Source organism: Schistocerca piceifrons, unplaced genomic scaffold (assembly GCF_021461385.2).
Source record: "Schistocerca piceifrons isolate TAMUIC-IGC-003096 unplaced genomic scaffold, iqSchPice1.1 HiC_scaffold_520, whole genome shotgun sequence".
Taxonomy (NCBI): domain Eukaryota; kingdom Metazoa; phylum Arthropoda; class Insecta; order Orthoptera; family Acrididae; genus Schistocerca; species Schistocerca piceifrons.
The window spans coordinates 46,685-62,347 of record NW_025728756.1 but is presented as its reverse complement, the minus strand read 5'-3'; the positions used below and the strand labels follow the sequence as shown (position 1 = coordinate 62,347).

The window sequence follows — 15,663 nt, the reverse complement described above, 5'->3', positions numbered from 1 at the left end:
ACTTAAACCTAACTAACCTAAGGACATCACACACATCCATGCCAGAGGCAGGATTCGAACCTGCGACCTTAGCGGTCGCGCGGTTCCAGACTGAAGCGCCTAGAACCGCTCGGCCACCAGCGGCCGGCAGTATTTTTCACGCAAACCAATATTTATAGAGGAGTCATTATCTTTCCTTATATCACAAACTCCTAAGCAAAACTAACTAATTCGTTAGTAAAATGATGACTTTAGCATTTTGGTCGAAAAGTGCATGGCAAGTTTCAGCAGTGAGCCACGAAAAAGAGTGTCGTCACGTTGAAAACATCGAATTATTTCTGGCTCCGGCAGGTGCCCTCTCTGCATGTGGCTTCAACCAAGTGTGGAATGCGTTTCCCTGTGAAACCTACAAACTCTGAAGCTGCGTGGGACACCAAAAAAAAATATTTTTCTCTAAAGTCTTACTTCCCTGTGAGGATTTCTTAAACCGATAGACGGAGTTTTCTCTGGAAGAAAGTTAATTAAACCAACAAACTCTGGAAGGCTGCGAGAGTTACTTAAAACACTTTTTCTATTTTTTTTCTGTGAGGTACCATTTTACGAGGACATTAAATCTTACTTAAAGAGACAAGATGTAACACAAACACTCTTTATTGTTTATTACCATTGGGAAACAGCAGTAACACAACATAATTATTTCAATTGCAATAGACGTTTAAAAAGTCTCCATTGACTTATAAACAAAGGTTACACCTGGGGGTCGTATTCTGTCTTACGTGGACATAGACAGCAAGAGTGTCCTTAACTTCTTCTGCTGCTTCTGCTGCTATTATCGGGGCAACCAGATCCTCTTCTGATTCAACAGAGGATTTGCAAACGATGTTGCGCATCTCTCCCCACACAAAAAATTCCAGAGGGGTCAAATCAAGGTCATGTTAAAGGACCACGTCTGTGAGTTCACTTTTGTGGAAACTGTCGGTTCAAGAATCGACGCAAAGGACGACTGAAATGTGAGGGCAGCCCGTAATGGGGCTGGCTTGCAACTCTGGCAATGCGCTCTGGCTAGGAACTTGCAATAACGACGGCAATTTAATGGCCTGGGTAGGAGATAGGGCCCAATGAAGTTGTCACCGACAGCAACTGCCTGCACTTTCACATAAAACCCCACTTAACGAGCGCGAGTAAATGCTACATGGTGACTGAATTTAGTCCAAACATGCGAAACGTGGATGTTGAAGACTCCATCACGATCGAACATTGCTTCATCTGTGAAAAACAAAGAGAATGGAAATGTAGGATGCATCTGAAAGTGTTCCACGTACCACTGTGAAAAATGTGCTCGGAGTGGATGATCATCTGGTTCTAGGTAGTGCACACACTGTGAGATGGATGTAACAATTGTTCAGAAACGACGTTTCTTACATTCGTCTGATTTGTTCCATGTTACGCGCAATTGCACGAGTGCTGATGGAAGCTTGTTGCTCCAAATGCTGCAGGACAATTCTTCTAATTGCAGAGATCGTGCCGTGCGACTTCGTACCTGCCCAGGTAATCTGCTAAATCATGCACACTTTGGTACACAGCAGTAACCGTCGAATGGCGCCGGGGTATTGCAGCTGGGGTATTCTTGCTGATACACCCGTTGTGCTGCTCGTCCATCGTGGGTCGCTGTGTAGAGAGCACCAACCACACTTCAGGCGTATCACACCATGAATAGACAAATACTGTACTGGATCAAGACGCACAACTGCATGTAAAACAACTATTACAATTGTAGACCAAAGTATGCCCCCTACCGGTACAACAGGAACCTTTACAACAACAAATCAGTCATTACAATTGAAGTGCGAATACTCCCTCTACCGGAGAACACAAGAAATCATCAAAACAGATAAAAATAGTTGTTTTGGCGTCGCGTACAACATTCCAGAGTTTGTCGGTTTAAATAATTTTCACCCTGTATTTGCGCTGTCAACAGAACCGTGAAGTCTCCAGTGTCCAAAGCTCGTCCCTATAAACAAAATACACTCCTGGAAATGGAAAAAAGAACACATTGACACCGGTGTGTCAGACCCACCATACTTGCTCCGGACACTGCGAGAGGCCTGTACAAGCAATGATCACACGCACGGCACAGCGGACACACCTGGAACCGCGGTGTTGGCCGTCGAATGGCGCTAGCTGCGCAGCATTTGTGCACCGCCGCCGTCAGTGTCAGCCAGTTTGCCGTGGCATACGGAGCTCCATCGCAGTCTTTAACACTGGTAGCATGCCGCGACAGCGTGGACGTGAACCGTATGTGCAGTTGACGGACTTTGAGCGAGGGCGTATAGTGGGCATGCGGGAGGCCGGGTGGACGTACCGCCGAATTGCTCAACACGTGGGGCGTGAGATCTCCACAGTACATCAATGTTGTCGCCAGTGGTCGGCGGAAGGTGCACGTGCCCGTCGACCTGGGACCGGACCGCAGCGACGCACGGATGCACGCCAAGACCGTAGGATACTACGCAGTGCCGTAGGGGACCGCACCGCCACTTCCCAGCAAATTAGGGACACTGTTGCTCCTGGGGTATCGGCGAGGACCATTCGCAACCGTCTCCATGAAGCTGGGCTACGGTCCCGCGCACCGTTAGGCCATCTTCCGCTCACGCCCCAACATCGTGCAGCCCGCCTCCAGTGGTGTCGCGACAGGCGTGAATGGAGGGACGAATGGAGACGTGTCGTCTTCAGCGATGAGAGTCGCTTCTGCCTTGGTGCCAATGATGGTCGTATGCGTGTTTGGCGCCGTGCAGGTGAGCGCCACAATCAGGACTGCATACGACCGAGGCACACAGGGCCAACACCCGGCATCATGGTGTGGGGAGCGATCTCCTACACTGGCCGTACACCACTGGTGATCGTCGAGGGGACACTGAATAGTGCACGGTACATCCAAACCGTCATCGAACCCATCGTTCTACCATTCCTAGACCGGCAAGGGAACTTGCTGTTCCAACAGGACAATGCACGTCCGCATGTATCCCGTGCCACCCAACGTGCTCTAGAAGGTGTAAGTCAACTACCCTGGCCAGCAAGATCTCCGGATCTGTCCCCCATTGAGCATGTTTGGGACTGGATGAAGCGTCGTCTCACGCGGTCTGCACGTCCAGCACGAACGCTGGTCCAACTGAGGCGCCAGGTGGAAATGGCATGGCAAGCCGTTCCACAGGACTACATCCAGCATCTCTACGATCGTCTCCATGGGAGAATAGCAGCCTGCATTGCTGCGAAAGGTGGATATACACTGTACTAGTGCCGACATTGTGCATGCTCTGTTGCCTTTGTCTATGTGCCTGTGGTTCTGTCAGTGTGATCATGTGATGTATCTGACCCCAGGAATGTGTCAATAAAGTTTCCCCTTCCTGGGACAATGAATTCACGGTGTTCTTATTTCAATTTCCAGGAGTGTACTTCGACGCTAGTTATTGACTAAACAGCTGGCCAAACAAACAACTGGAAGAGAAATTTTTCCCTGCAAAATAAAGGTTTTTTTTTCTGCAGGATCTTCCTACTTATTGTCCAGCCTCACAGACAAGACAACATTTCGGCAGTGTATAACGCACCGGCACTCGGCGCGCACTTGTTGAACACCTTCCTTCAATGAGCAGGAATCTACAGAACGGAATGGGTTACAGTGACAGATGAAATAATCCGGCTGAGCATGACTGGGGCGAGGTGAAAACTTCAGTGCTTCATCACTGGAATCCTTCCCACGCATTGGATGACCTTCAGAACGGTCGCAGTTGCAAAGTGGGACGGGCCTGAGCGCCAAGTTCTCGATCACCCTGCGCACGTAACGCCTATAAGGACATAAGCATTCTAAACACATTTAAAATGCACAAGGAGGAACAACACGGTATTACATATGATCTAGAAGTAGATTTTGATTTCACACATGTCCTGGGCTGTGCACCATCGAAATACTGCCTTCCTTTTGGTTACTGTTTTTTTTTATTTCACAATGAATTTATTTGTATAGTTTCGAAAGACATACTCTTTCATTCCCTGTTCCCCTTAAATCTAAGCCAACATGCTACCGTACATACGCTGGTAACTGGAAACTACTTTTAAACATCCTATTTGGCTTCAGTGTTGGTGGGCATGTAGCCATGTAGTCACTGTACACATTACTTAGTGACGATGACTTCGCTTTTTCATTAGTCTTCTGACTGTGCCAACTTCTTCATCCCAGATTAGGACATCCGACGACCTCAATTATTTATGAATACGTTCCAATCTGTCTTCCCTTACAGTTTTTACTCTCCGCAACTCCGTCTAGTGCCGTGGAAGTTATTCCCTGAAGCGATAACACATGTCCCATCAGTCTGTCCCTTCTTATTTTCAGTATTTTTCACGTGTTACTCTCCTCGTCGATTTTGCGGAAAACATCCTCATTTGTTATCTTACTAGTCCACAAAGTCTGCAACATCCGTCTACGGCTCCACATCTCAAATGCTTCGATTCTCTTCTTCTCCGGTGTCTAGAACTCACTTCGGTACTTTGCCTTTCTTTCTCAGATTATGGCCTATGTTTGATACGAGTAGACTTATTTTAGCGAAAAATCCCCTCTTTGCATGTCTTACTCTGCTTCTTATATCCTCCTTGCTTCGTTCATATTTTATTTTGCTTAAAAGATAGCAGAATTTCTTCACTTCGTCTACTTCATAGCTCTCCGATTTGGCGTTAAGTTTATCGCTAATCTCATTGCTGCTACTCCTCATTACTTTTGCCTTCCTTTGGGTTATTCCAAATCCACATTCTGTTCTCATTCAACACTTCCCGCAGTTGTTTCTCAATTTCAGTGACGATAGCAAATTCATCAGCTTATCTTATACACTGATAAGTCAAAAAATTATGACCACCTGCTTAATAGCTTGTTTGCCAGTCCCTGAAACGAAATATTTAATTGATTCTGTGTATCAGGGACCCGACATTTTGTTAGTAGGTTTGTGGAGGTATATGGCGTTAGATGTCTACGCACGGGTCATGTAATTCGTGTAAATAACGGGCCGAAGATTTTCGTGCGCGGTGATGGGACCGATAGTGACCCACGTTGTTCCGTAGGGTTTACATCAGGCGAATTTGGCAACCGATAATCAACTTGAGTTGGATATAATGCTCCTCAGACCATTGCAGCACTGTTCTGGCTCCGGGACACGGACAGTTATACTGCTCAAAGGTGACAGCGCCGTCGGGGAATACATCAAGCAAGAGAGTGGCTCGCAGCTGTCAGCGCGTCTTCGATTGCTATCACAGGTCCCATGCAAGCGCAGGAGACTGTCTCCCATAGTATAACACGCTCCCACCAGCCTGCGTCCGTGGCGAGCTGCACGTTTCGAGCCGCCGTTCACATCGACGATGGCGTTTGTGGAGACGACATCGACCTACTGCAGCAAAAATGTGATTCACGCAAACAGCAGACACGTTTCCATTGACCGACGGTCGAATTCCGATGGTCCCGTGCCTTCTGCAATCGTAACTGGCGACGTCGTTGGGTCAACATGTGAACACGTAGGGGTGGTCTGCTGTGGAGCTCCATGTTCAACAATGTACAGTTAACGTTGTGCTCCGAAACACTTGTGCGTGCACCAGCATTGTGCTCTTTCAGCAGAGATGTCAGACATCACCATCTGCCCTACTTTACAGAACAAATAAGTCTCTGAACCTCACGTTCTGTGAAGAGTCCTGGACGTCCAACCGTTTAGCGCCTAGTGGTATTTTCACTGTCCTGCCTTTTACCGTAGGAGCTCACGACAGTAGTACGTGAACACTCGACCAGCTTCGCCATTTTCGAGATACTGGTTCACAGGCTCTGCATAATAATACTCTGCCCTCTGTCAGAGTCTGTTATCTCAATGGACTGCCCCGTGTGGAGCCCATACCTTCACTAGGATGATTCCCCGCACGTGTCTGCTACGCTTACATACTTTTGTCACCGCGCCACGTGCCTGCAGCGCCACCAGGTTTCATTCAACGACGCGTTCTGGCTTATCAGTGTAGTTGAAACATTTTCGCTCTGACGTGTAATCCCAATCACGATCCTTTCTTTTATTTGCATCGTTGTTTCCCCGATGTAAAGATTGAAGAGTAGCGGAGAAAGACTGTATCACGGCCTTAGACTCTTTTTAATCATATTATTTCGTTCGTCTTTCATTCTCATTCGTCCCTCTTGGTTCTAGGAAACATTGCGTATTACCCGTCTATTTCTAAAGCTTATAGCTATCTTTCTGAGAATTTCAAACATCTTGTGCTATTTTACGACGTCGACCGCTTTTTCTAGACTGTCAGATCCTATGAACGTATCTTGAATTTTTTAAAGTCTTTCTTGCATTATCAAGTGCAATGGCAGAACTGCCCCTCTGATGCCTCTACCTTCCGAAAGCGAAACTGAAGCGAAACTGATCATCATCTAACAAGACCACAATTTTCCATTTCATTGTATATTATTCTTGTCAGCTTCTTGGATGAATGAGCTATTCAGCCGATTGTGCGATGGTTCTCGCACTTAAGTGCCTTTGCAATCGTTCCGAAACTCCGATACTGCGACACCAGTATCATATATTCTGCACCAAGTCGAATAGTCGTGGCTCGCAGCTGTCGGAGTGTCTTCGATTACTATCACAGGTCCCATGCAAGCGGAGGAAAATGTCTCCCATAGCATAACACGCTCCCACCAGCCTGCGTCCGTGGCGAGCTACACTTTTCGAGCCGCCGTTCACCTCGATGACAGCGTTTGTGGAGACGACATCGATCTAGTGCAGCAGAAGTGTGATTCTTCGAGTATCTTCTTCCACGGTGTCCATAATTCACTTCGATACTTTGCCTTTATTTCTCAGATTATGACCTATGTTTGATACGAGTAGACTTATTTTAGCGAATACTCCCCTTGAATATATTACTCTGCTACTTATATCCTCCGTGTGTCGTGTCTCATTGGTTTCCTGTGAGCGGATCAGGAAGAGGGAGCTAGGCACTAACCTGGCTGAGGCGGAGTGGGCTCGTCCAGCTCGTAGTTCTGAAACAGAATCTGTAAAGCTAGAATAATTTTTAAACCATGGATCGTGAATAAGCTTCTAATGAAGAAGAAAGAGAGTTAGAGTAAACATTACTCAAGCTTACGAGGCACTGACACCTGAACCAAACTGTGGGAGGTGGAACTACTACTACTCTGTGCAACCAGATGCCGCGAGAGTCTTAAGTCCCGCCCCTGAAGCAGAGTAGCGCAGTGACCACCTCGGAGGCGGAATACTAGCGGAATCCTCGACAGGCTGTTAAGCTGCCGTTTACATAGTCTCCTGTGACGTTACTATGATGCCTGGGGAATCTTCCATCGCTCTGGCTGCCTCCGACCCCGGGTCAATCACGTAGCCGCTCTGAGTGAAAGTTTCCTGTTATCAGGCCCTACGCCGCGCCGGCTCTTTCCGTTGTGTACTAACCCTGTGTGGAGGCTTTCCATCTGTCGAAGCACTTTAATGCGTATAACAGCGGCTCCTACTGCTATGTCACAGGACTGTAACTTCACAGACAGCTTAACATACGCCTATTCGTAATTTATTCGCGACACTTGCTTCTTAGCAAGGCTCTGCATAATAATACTCTGCCCTTTGTCAGAGTAGTTTACCTCAATGGATTGCCCCGTGTGGAACCCATACCTTCGCTAGGGTAATCCCTCGCCCGTGTCTGCTACGCTTACATACTTTTGTCACCGCGTCCCATGCAAGCGGAGTAGAATGTCTCCCATAGCATAACACGCTCCCACCAGCCTGCGTCCGTGGCGAGCTGCACGTTTCGAGCCACCGTTCACCTCGATGACGGCGTTTGTGGGTTCTATTACTTTAGAAGTCTTTGGGTCACTAACATATCTCTTACGCCTTTTCTGATTACAAGTCTTCCAAAGCCCTGTAAAGCTCTATTACTGAATCCCATTTGTTTTCCAAACCTGCTTCGAATTGCTCTTCTAACACACCTCGGACAGTTGCTCCCCGTCGTAGAGGCATCAATGCACTCTTTCCACCTATCCGCCCTCTCCTCTGCGTTGAACAGAGGAGTTCCTCTAGCGTTCTTAATGCTGACACTTGTTTTTAGATTCACCGAAGATTGTTTTCTATCGCTTCGACTACTATTTGTTTCTCTGTTTTCTCGTGTAGTTCCTGAAGCCATTTCGCTTTAGCTACCAACCGACGACTATGCAGTTTATTTAACCGACGTATATTTTGTTCGGGGTTTCGGTAGGCTTTGCCTGGATGTAGTCGGGGAGGAGCGGCACCCGACGTGTCGCGGCCGATCGTATCGAGCGGCGGTGGCGGCGGCGGCAGCGGCGGAGCGCGGCGCGGCGCGGCACGGGGTGGAGGCGGGCGGCGGCCGTGATGGAGGTAGCGAGCTCGGCCGCCGCGACGGCCGCGACTTAATCGCCAGCGACGCGGAAAATTTGCTGCCGCCGCTGTCGCTGGCTGTGTTTCCGGGGCTTTGTCGCCGGCTTTAGCCGCCTAATGGAAACTCGCCGTAGCCGTAGCCGAAGCGGGCACCCCGCACAGTGTATGACTTGTTTCTTTGTACGCCGCCGATCCCGCAGAACAGAGTAGTCGCACCGCCCCTCGGTCGTGCGCGAGCGTGGTGCAGCGCAGCGGCTGCGGGGTGGAAACGCGCCGCTCCCAGGAGCCGAGCAAGGACGCTAACGGACGCGAGGACTGAGCGTCTGCTCACTTGTCGCTATAGCCTCCGCGCTCTCTCCACACTCCGGCCAAGTACGTTTTTGCTACATCTCTGGATTCTCAGAGGATGGGCTGCACGGACGACTTTCGCTGTATTGTGTGCTATTTCCGATAACTCTCTGGCGTGGACCATGTGCAGCAGGCGACAATCTGACGCACAACAGATCTCGCTAGTCTCGATGGTGGCTATCACTATGTAAATTCACCCAATAAAACTACATCCACATCTACGTACATACTCCGTAAGGTACCGTATGATGCATAGCGGAGGATATCTTCTACCACTGCTAGACATTCTGTCTATTCCAATCGCAAGTAAAGTGCGTGAAAACGATTACCTATATGCCTCCGCACGAACCCTGATTTCTGAAATCTTTACGCAGAATGTCTGCTGGTGGCAGTAGATCCAGGTGATCAAAAAGTCAGTATAAATTTGAAAACTGAATAAATCACGATATAATGTAGATAGAGAGGTACAAATTGACACACATGCTTGGAATGACATGGGGTTTTTAATAGAACCAAAAAAAATACAAAAGTTCAAAAAATGTCCGACAGATGGCGCTTCATCTGATCAGAATAGCAATAATTAGCATAACAAAGTAAGACAAAGCAAAGATGATGTTCTTTACAGGAAATGCTCAATATGTCCACCATCATTCCTCAACAATAGCTGTAGTCGAGGAATAATGTTGTGAACAGCACTGTAAAGCATATCCAGAGTTATGGTGAGGCTTTGGCGTCGGATGTTGTCTTTCAGCGTCCCTACAGATGTCGGTCGATCACGATACACTTGCGACTTCAGGTAACTCCAAAGCCAATAATCACACGGACTGAGGTCTGGGGACCTGGGAGGCCAAGCAAGTCGAAAGTGGCGGCTGAGCACACGATCATCACCAAACGACGCGCGCAAGAGATCTTTCAAGCGACTAGCAATATGGGGTGGCGCGCCATCCTGAATAACCATTGTACGTTCCAGCAGGTGTTTATCAGCCAGACTGTGGATGATGCGATTCTGTAACATATCGCCGTACCTCTCACCCGCCACGGTAGCAGTTACGAAACCAGAATCACGCATTTCCTCGAAGAAAAAAGGCCCGATAACTGTAGATGTGCTAAATCCAACCCATACCGTGACTCTCTCGTAGCCCAAATTCTGCAGTTGTGGGCGTTGACAGACCCTCGGAGCGTGAAATGAGTTTCGTCGGTCCACAACACGTTACTCAACCAATCGTCATCTTCCGCCATCTTTTGAAACGCCCACACCGCAAATGCCCTCCCCTTCACTAAATCGCCAGGTAACAGTTCATGATGCCGATGGATTTTGTACGGATAGCATCGGAGGGTACGCCTCAATGCCAACCAAACAGTAGTGTGTGGAATGCCAGTGCGACGTGCGACTGCACGAGCGCTGACTTCCCCGTGCATAGACGAACCAGCTACAGTCTCCATTTCTTCCTGAACTGTTTCAGCAGCATTACGCCTTGTGCTCGTTCGGCCACTACGGGGTCTATCGTCTAAACAACCGGTGGCATCGAACCTCGAAATCATTCTTGACACAGCTGCATTTGTCAACGGACCTTTACCCGTTCGAATCCCCTTCCTATCGCGATAGGATCGTAACGCTGAACTAGCACATTCCCCATTATAATAATACAGCTTCACTAAAAGCGCCTTTTCAGGTAACGTCAATATGCTGCGACTGCTGGTGCATCTGATTCTCTCTCTCATTACAGCTCCTTTTATACACGATTGTCATGCGCTGTAACTGACGTTTTGCTGTCCAGCTCCGTCTGTCGGACATTTTGTGAACTTCGTTCTTTTTTTTGTTCTAATAAAACCCCATGTCATCCCAAGTATGTGTGTCAATTTCTACCTCTCTATCTACATTATACCGTGGTTTATTAAGTTTTCAAATGTATATTGACTTTCTGATCACCCGGTATATATATATATATATATATATATATATATATATATATATATATATATATATATATATATGTGTGTGTGTGTGTGTGTGTGTGTGTGTGTGTGTGTGTGTGTGTGAGTGACACATTTCAGAGGTGACTAACGTCAATGAAACCTTTGAACAATTTATCAATAGTGTTTCGCGAACAGAACGCCTTCTTCCCTCCAGAGATTCCCCTCTGAGTTCGCGGAGCACATCCATAGTAGGGCTTACTCGTGCTTTGATCGAATCTATCAGTAACAAATCTAGCAGCACGGGTCTCAGTTGCTTCGATGTCTTCTTTTAAATCCAACCTGATGGAAAACACAAACACTCGAGATGTACTGAAGAATGGATCGCCAAAGTGTTCTTTGCACGGTCTCCTTTGTTGAGGAGCTATCTTTTCTTAAAAACCTCAGAATAAATCAAAATCCACCATTGGCCTTCGTTACAATCGGCCTCAAGGGCTTGTTCCATTTCGTGTGGCTTTGCTATGTTACACCCAGGTATTTAATATACATGCATGAGTCAAGCAGTACACCACTAGCACTATATCCTAAAATTAGCGGATTATTTTTCCTACTCATCTGCATTTACTTAAAATTTTCTAGTTCTTAGAGCAAGCTGCCATTCATCAACCCAATTTGAAATTCTGTCCAAGTCATTCTGTATCGTCTTACAGTCACTCAATGACGACATTTCCCAAATACTACACCGTCATCAGCAGTCGCAGATAGCTGCTCACCCTATCCGTCAGATCTTTTACGTATGTAGGGAATAAGAGCAGTCCTATCACACTTCCCTGAGGCGCACTTGGCAGTACGATTCTCTCTGGTGAACACTCGCTATTCTCAACAACCTATTGGGTTCTATTGCTTTAGAAGTCTGAGTCACTCACATATCTGAGAAACCTATTCCGTATGTTCGGACCTTCGTCAACAGTCTACAGTGTGGAATTTTTTTTTTTTTTTTTTTTTTGATTTGTGGTAAGTTCCTATGGGAGCAAACTGCTGAGGTAATCGGTCCCTAACCTTACACACTTTAATCTAACTTAAGCTAACTTAGGCTAAGAACAGCACACACACACCCATGCCCGAGGGAGGGCTCGAACCTCCGACGGGGAGAGCCGCGAGAACCCTGGCAAGGCGCCCTAGACCGCAAGGCTACCCCGCGCGGCGGCAGTGTGGCACTGTAACAAACACTTTCCGGAAATCTAGGAATATAAAATCTGCCTGTTGCCCTTCAGTTGTTGTTCGCAGGATATTATGTGAGAAAAGGCCAAACCAATTTTCGCACAGGCTAGGCTTCCATGTACGAACCTTAACAGAACAGTGATCCATTTTCTTACCAGTAGATATGTGATGTCTGTAACTTAAAGTACTTGATACATGAATCTGTTCTGAGAAAAATAGCCCACAGCTTATAAGCGCAGGTCGCACATCGTGAATGTAATGATTGAAAAAGTAATTTATTATTAAACATACAGTTGCAAACAGTGTTTTCCAAATGAATTTTATTAATTATGCAGGTTCTATGTCCTCAAGCAGTAGTTTCGTTGGATCATGTCAAGTTCTGGTTATACAAAGTGATTCTAAAGCATCTAGCGACCGTAGGCTTCGTATCACTGTACGAAGTGTGTGATGTAGCCATGGATGATAGAACTTAATGTTTAGTATCATATCAGTTTATGCGCAGCACTGTTTGTATAATTATAATGCAGTGTATTAGCACCCAAGCAGCCATGTTAACATCAGACACAAAGTCATCCTGACTCGCGAGATGCTGAACCACCGCAAAAAAAGCGACGTTCACTTTTTATTCTCTGGCTTCAGATACGATCAAGTCCAAATCACACCATCAGAATACAAAGTCCTGCACAACTTTAGAAACTTTACCTGCATAAAGCCCATCTCTCGTGAAATTTTCAGAGTACAGTGTTCAAGTCCAGTTGTGACATATCCGAAAATGAACTTCCTACTGTTTGTTTTTTGTGAAGGTCAGTAAGTCTTTGCGAGGCGGAGTGGTTGTAACTGAAATTTTCAGAATGTATGCAACAAACTTAGTGCTGTGACGGAATTTTTATTGTATGTATTGATGGGTATGACTTTGATGAACTTGATTAAGTTCGTTACGAGTTAATCCGTTATTCAAAGCATGAGATTTATTATAAGGAATGTTAATTACTCTAAGATTGAGCACTTTATTATATTAAGCTTTCTTACAATCGCGGGGCGAAGGATCTTTATCATGCCAGGAATAACGTGGATGGAGACAAATCAGATGCGCATTTAAGGCCGCAGGAAGACTTTTAGGCGTTCAGTCGGGAACCGCGCTGCTGCAACGGTCGAAGGTTCCAATCCTGTCTCGGGCAGGGATGTGTGTGATGTCCTTAGGATAGTTAGGTTTAAGTGGTTCTAAGTCTAGGGGACTGATGGCCTCAGATGTTAAGTCCCATAGTGCTTAGAGCCATTTGAACCAATTGTCCATCGCGCATTGTCGGAGATTTTGTGTTCGGCCCCCTTTTGTTGGACGGTTCAATCGAAGCAGAACAATATTATTTATGAAGCGCGCAGGAACGGGAAGTTCTTATTAAATAAAATAATCGCCTCAACCACTGGTCGGCAGAGACACTAGGAGCTTGAAGTTTGCGCATTGCGTCTAAGTGTTGTGAACGCGAGAATTTTGTTTGTGACATCACATAACAGGCAAATTACCGACGAGATCGCCCCATTTTGGGCGCCAAAAATGTAGAAAGCTCGAAAAATTGTCCGTGACATCACATAACATGAAGATTACCCATGAGATCGCCCCACACTTGGAGCAAATAATTAAGTGACATCAGTAAATAAAAGAAATCAAATCCAAACGGTTGTGACATTAAGGGGTTGATGCATGAATGGAACAGATTACGTAGAAGATTAAAACATGAAAGAAATGTATTCATTTCAGTAACGTTTACACAAAAGAAAACAAAATTACAAATCTCAGGGCCGATTTGACTGGGCGTGGCCACGGCTCAGGTACTGAGGGGAAAGAGGCAGCGACGAATCTTCTCACCATTATTCGTGGCCGGCCGGTGTGACCGAGCGGTTCTAGGCGCTTCAGTCCGGAACAGCGCTGCTGCTACGGTCGCAGGTTCGAATCCTGCCTCGGGCATGGATGTGTGTGATGTCCTTAGGTTAGTTAGGTTTAAGTAGTTCTAAGTTCTAGGGGACTGATGACCTTAGATGTTAAGTCCCATAGTGCTCAGAGCCATTTGAACCATTTTTGAACCATTATTCGTAAACATTCGTCGTGTAGTGCTGTCGGTGGCAGGCGCTGCGTCGGTAGGGCGCGAGTCGCCTGCCCTTCCGGTATGCCGCGGCTTTGCAGCGGGGGCCCGCAGCGGTCTCCACGCCGACAGGTCGCCGTGTGTTGCTGTAGCTGAAGCAGCGTTATGGCGGTGTCGGAAGGTGGATGTTGCCGACATATGAAGGAGCCCCTGTGTTCTCTTCCTTCCGCACTGTCTCACCGACTTTCCTCTTCACCCATCGGGACCATCCGACCGCCGTGTCATCCTCAGATAAGGATGCAGATAGGAGGGGCGTTTGGTCAGCACACCGCTCTCCCGGTCGTTATGCTGGATTTCTTTGACCGGAGCCGCTACTGTTCGGTCGAGTAGCTCCTCAATTGATATCACGAGGCTGAGTGCACCACGAAAACTGGCAACAGCCCATGGCGGCCCGGCTGGTCACCCATCCAAGTGCCGGCCACGCCCGACAGCGCTTAACTTCGGTGATCTGACGGGAACCGGTGTATCCACCGCTGCAAGGCCGTTGCCTGTCCTCTTCACCACTCACCCACGTCTCAGCTCAACGATTCCTCGAAATTTTGCACCTGTCGCGGCGTTGTCATTGGCGGACTCAATTTGCAATGCCGCCCAATGACTGATCGCTGTTTCACGACCGTGTCTCTCCGTGCAGAGTGGAAATTTCCAATATTGCGTGGGCTGCTGTGTGCCTCGGTAACCGGCTTCTCCCTCACGATTTCATTAGCCTTGGTGGAGCATTCTTCTGATGTTTTTTTACGTTCCGAAGTTGTTGTGAATGCAGCCACACAACACTTCCTTGTAACCGCTCTCTCTTCTTGAGGCCTGAACAGACTCATGTTTGGGCTTCGTCTCAGGGTTTGCTGGTGATCGTGATTTATAAGGAACGTTATTACTGACCAAAAATGTCTTTTTAAGAAGGCTGACTTCTTTCACACGCCTCCCTGTGCGAATTCTTCGCGCTTTATGTACGCTCCTCCCAGCAGCTGTGGTGTGCTGGAATTGTCCACACGTTCTTGCTTTCTAAGGCAGGTAAAACGATTGCTGCCAGGCCAGAAGAACTCACATGCTTTCACGAGTGTGTCTTGACGTTCCATGTTAATGACTGCAAGGGTCCATTAGTTTTCGGCAAGCTTCTCATTGTGCGCCAGGCTCTTCGCGACGTGTCCATACTCAAGCGAGGCGAGGGCGTCCGCCCGGCTGCCTCCAGTGTCTACTATTCGTTACGGTAAGCATTTACAAAAGAACAAAACGTGTTTTTTAGAATACGAAATTACCTTTTTGGTGAATTCTTTGGTCACCAGAACTCAAACCTCAGCTGCCGCAGGAAATTCTTTTCAAAAGATAAAACAGCAAAGTTTGTAAGCCATTCTGTACTTTTTGTGGCTGAAAAGATTCTCAAAAGTGAGGCACTGGATACGATAATAGAATAAGTTCAAAGAGTTTTACAATTTCACAATATCCAGTCTGAAGTCCATTCAACAATAAAATTCAATAAATCACAAACTTTTCTGTGATGTATTTCTCCGAATATATACACAACCACCTGCTGTGATCTTAAGCAGGGAAACAGAACAATACAACCAAAAGACTGTAGCAGTTTGTTATTATTTTTATATTGATCAAAATTATGTACATTTAAAAGTTCCAAAAATAACAAAGCCCAAGTTGCTGAA

The 15,663-nt window shown here is 46.9% G+C and overlaps 1 pseudogene; it reads right to left on the bottom strand.

Moving 5' to 3' along the window:
• Positions 1–14,382: 14,382 nt before the first annotated feature.
• LOC124753076 lies at positions 14,383–14,500 on the bottom strand (annotated as a pseudogene).
• Positions 14,501–15,663: the final 1,163 nt, after the last annotated feature.